Below are 4,361 nucleotides of genomic sequence, written 5' to 3' on the forward strand. Positions count from 1 at the left end.
CTGTAGCCTCGGAAGGTGACTTGGGGATATGATCCTCAATGATGACTTCACCAGATGCTGATGATGAATAGCAAGGTTTTTATATCTCTTTTGGTTGAGAAAAGTACTCATGATCAATGTCCCATCAAGTTGGAACAATATCTTCGAGAGATATTTTTGAACTTTCAAGAGCGGAGTATTTCACCATGTAGTCAAGTTTTCCGCTTGGTTCTCCTAATGTATCCCAGGTTTCTTCGGGGATAGGAGGAACTTCTTCTGATGAACCATGACTTTTGGTGGTGAAGCTGTTAGTAACTTCATCACTGTTTGGTTGAGTCTTACTTCCAGATCCTTTAGTCGGATAACAATAAGGTGACTCTGAATCTTCTAGGGAGATGTATCCTGCTACGAGAAGTTAGGACATACATTCCACTTCAAAATTCTCAACGGTGTCTTCCGTACCGATGGTGTTGACTGTTTGTTGAACAGGTTAAGGAAAACCTCCACTACGGAATGTTTCTTGAATTGGGAGGACTACCTCAATTCCTTGAGTAGCCTGTCATGATGTTGGAAAGAACCCAACTCCTGTTCTGTTCTTGTTGTTGGTAGGAATCTCAATGTGCCCCCAACCACTGGTAGTGCCATCCTTTACAACTTGGATTGCATCCTTGTAGGAAGAAATAGACACTGCTTTCTCCTTTCCTTTTTCCATGTCCAAGGAAAGCGCTTGGATTTTAGTTCCAGCGACTTCTTTTGGTTCTATGTCGGAGAATATCGATAGACTACTGACGATCAGAGCTTGTTCTCCACATACAGTTACCAATTTGTCATTTCTTATGAGCTTCAGTTTCTGATGAAGGGTTGAAGTAATTGCCCTAGCTTCACGAATCCATGGGCAACCTAGCAAACAACTGTATGCTGCGTGAATATCCCTAACTTGGAAAGTAATCTTGAAAGTGTGAGGTCCAATTGTTATGGGAAGATCAACTTCTCCAAAAACTGACTTTCTTGAACCATCGAACGCCTTGACGATGACGTGACTGTCCCTTAATGGGAAATCCTTGAAGGATAATATTGACAATGTTGATTTGGGCATGACGTTGAGAGAGGATCCATTGTCTATTAGGACTCCTGTGAGAACATCACCCATGCAGCTAACTGAGATGTTGAGTGGCAGATTATGAATCACTCCTTCCTCAGGAAGATCTTCATCACAGAAACTAAGGTTAGTTCCCGCGGAGATATTGACAACTATATTGTTGAATTGCCCTATGGTAACACCAGGTTCTACAAAAGCTTGTTCTAAAACTTTCTGTAGAGCTTCCCTATGAGCCTCAGAACTCAATAGTAGGGAAAGCACAGATATCCTAGATGGACTATGTAGCAATTGATCTACAATGTTATATTCACTCCTCTGGATTAACTTCAAGATTTCATCATTTTCTTTCGCTTGAACAACATTGGTCGGATGATTGTCTTGCTTATGTGGTGCTTCTTCAGAAGGCTTCTCCACATTTTCTGTTGTTCTGTTGAAGACTTGTCCACTTCGAGTGACTCGACTAACATCATCAATGTTGACAACCGATGGTAATGGTATTTCCTTATCATTTTTGATAACACGATTTTATATCGCATATTTAGCTTAAAATCGATGAATATCATTAGCATTTTCTTTTAATTATATTGTTTTATTACGTTATTATGCGAGTATTTTCGATGTTTCAGGTTTTAACTTCATGTCAAGACTATTTGTGAAAAGAAGAAGAAATGGAGCTAAAATCATTATTATTTATTCTTAAAAGATGAAAAAGAGGTGTTGAAGTAATAAAGGGGTGCAAAAGAAGACCCAAAGGCCTAAAGATAGAGCCCAGCCCACGAAAGAGCTGGAAAAGACCTAAAGAGCACGTGGAGACGCCCGTCTCCAACGTCTCTCTGCCACGTCATCAATAGGAGACGCCCGTCTCCCACCTTCCCTAAAGAATATCCAATTGAGACGCACGTCTCAAGTCTGTTACTTGGTCTCCTGAAAAAGTGGAGACGTGCGTCTCCCAAGTCCCAGTCAGAAGCTGCTACATTTACGGAAAGAAACCGCATACGCTCAGCTATAAAAGGAGACTGATGCTTCAGTTCTCAAGGTCCGAAATTTTGCTAACGAAGTGCTGCCAAATTCATTTCTCAAGCATTTTATTTTTCTCCGCATTTTATTCACTTGCTTTCTTTTTCTCATAACAATTTCTACATCGGAAATTGTTGTGAACCTTTTATAGATCTAGCCTTACGTTAGATTTATTTTTATTTTCCTTGCCTTTAAATTTTACGCCTAATAATTTCTGAAGAACGATCCAGCCGACCTGTGGCGGAAGTTCGAGTACTCCAAGATCCATATATATTTCAGATTAATTTTATTCAGGTTATTTATTTATTGTCTTTATATTATTTAATTGCATGATATATTGTATGCCTTTTAATATGCCTTTCATTATAAACCAAACAAATTTATGCATGTTTAACCGTATCAATATGTCTGGCTAATTAATTAATATATCGGTATGTAAAGTAAGTTAACCGCGGGATCCGAAATAAATTGGCTTAATTATGTTTTATTAAATATCACTTGTTTTTGGTTTTATGTCTAATTTAATTAATAGAGTCTTAAAATCAATATAGCGAGAGTTTGAGGTTTTAAGGCCGACAAAGGTTAATATCAATAGAGCGAAAGTTTGAGATCTTTAACTGGATAGTAGACATAGGACATTAGTTTTAAGGATGGCGAAAGCGTATTAAAACTAATTAGAAATTATTTACTTTCAAAAAGTGTTTTTAAACCCGACGCGAGATGGCGAAAGCGTACGTTAGGGAATACTGGCATGAACCGAGTCAACAGAGCGAGAGTTTGAGACTAGGGGATTTAAGTAGATAACGACTTCATAAAACAAGCATTCTATTAACTATGTTGTTTTCAAAAAGCTTTTCTAAATCTAATGGGATGGCGAGAGCGTACATTATGAGTTAGGATAGTAGTCTAAATCAACAGAGCGAGAGTTTGAGAGGAAGACTTTTAATCAACAGAATTAATAGAGATCTTTAATCGAATGAATACCACAGCCAATGGACCTTCGGATCACCTAAGTTAAATGAAATACATACTGATATCCGTTTATTATTATATTTCTTAGAATTCCCAATTACATTCCCTTTAGAAACGATCAAAATATTAGTAGCCTTAGCTTTACATAGTAACCTTAGATAACGGTAGATCGATTCATAGTCCCTGTGGATTCGATATCTTTTAAAACTACACGACACGACTGTGCACTTGCAGTTATCAGATTTATAGACACGTAAAGACGCGATCAAGTTTTTGGCGCCGTTGCCGGGGACTATTTAAGTCGATATCGTAACTCACTGTTACACCGTAGAGACTAGGGCAAATTCTTTCCTTTCTGTTTGAACGATTGTATGCTAAGTACTCGTTCACAAGGAGGAGACCTGATACAATGAATCAACGAGATCGAACGTTTTGTTAACGTAAGACGTCGAGCTTATCATCTTCCCGAAGTAGCACCAATTCCGATTTCTCAGGAATTGATCTTTACTGATCAAATCAAACAAATTACCCCGAAGTTAGGAATGGCTGCCCCTCGTCCTCTTAGAGACTATGCCGCTCCTTCACGAGCTGAACCACACTCAAGCATCGCACCACCTTCGATTGAGGCAAACAATTTCGAACTGAAACCTTCATTGGTACAAGCTGTCCAACAGAACCAATTCTCAGGAAGCCCTGCGGACGATCCTAATCTCCATTTATCCGTGTTCGTGCAATATGCCGACAGTGTCAAAGCTAATAGCGTTAGCCCCAAAGCTATTCGATTACGCCTTTTTCCCTTCTCCTTGAGAGATAGAGCTAGGGTGTGGCTTCAGTCCCTGCCTTCTAATTCCATAACTACATGGGACGAACTAAAGAGAGTATTCTTAGCTAGATATTTCCCGCATAGCAAAACTGCTATGCTGAGAGGTCAAATCAACGGATTTACCCAAAAAGATAACGAATCAATCTTCGAAGCTTGGGAGCGATACAAGGACATGCTTAGACTATGCCCTCATCATGGACTCGAACCATGGCTGATCATCCATACTTTCTATGGTGGTCTACTTTATAACACTAAAATGACTATAGATGCCGCAGCTGGCGGAACTCTAATGGACAAACCCCATGATGAAGCATACAACCTCATAGAAAACATGGCACAAAACCATTATCAATGGGGAGGAGAACGAGCTGCTCTAGAGAAAACCCAAACCAAAGGAGGAATGTACGAAGTAAGTGGTATAGACCGCGTTAACGCTAAAGTAGACGCTTTAACTCAAAAGATCGAGAACTT

General features: G+C 39.3%; 1 non-coding gene across 1 annotated transcript; it reads right to left on the reverse strand.

Annotated features, from left to right (window-relative positions):
- Positions 1-3,984: 3,984 nt before the first annotated feature.
- Positions 3,985-4,091, reverse strand: LOC131654336 (small nucleolar RNA R71). Its single transcript, XR_009299377.1, has one exon. It is a non-coding gene; the product is annotated as a small nucleolar RNA R71 (small nucleolar RNA).
- Positions 4,092-4,361: the final 270 nt, after the last annotated feature.

This window comes from Vicia villosa, linkage group LG2 (assembly GCF_029867415.1).
Source record: "Vicia villosa cultivar HV-30 ecotype Madison, WI linkage group LG2, Vvil1.0, whole genome shotgun sequence".
Taxonomy (NCBI): domain Eukaryota; kingdom Viridiplantae; phylum Streptophyta; class Magnoliopsida; order Fabales; family Fabaceae; genus Vicia; species Vicia villosa.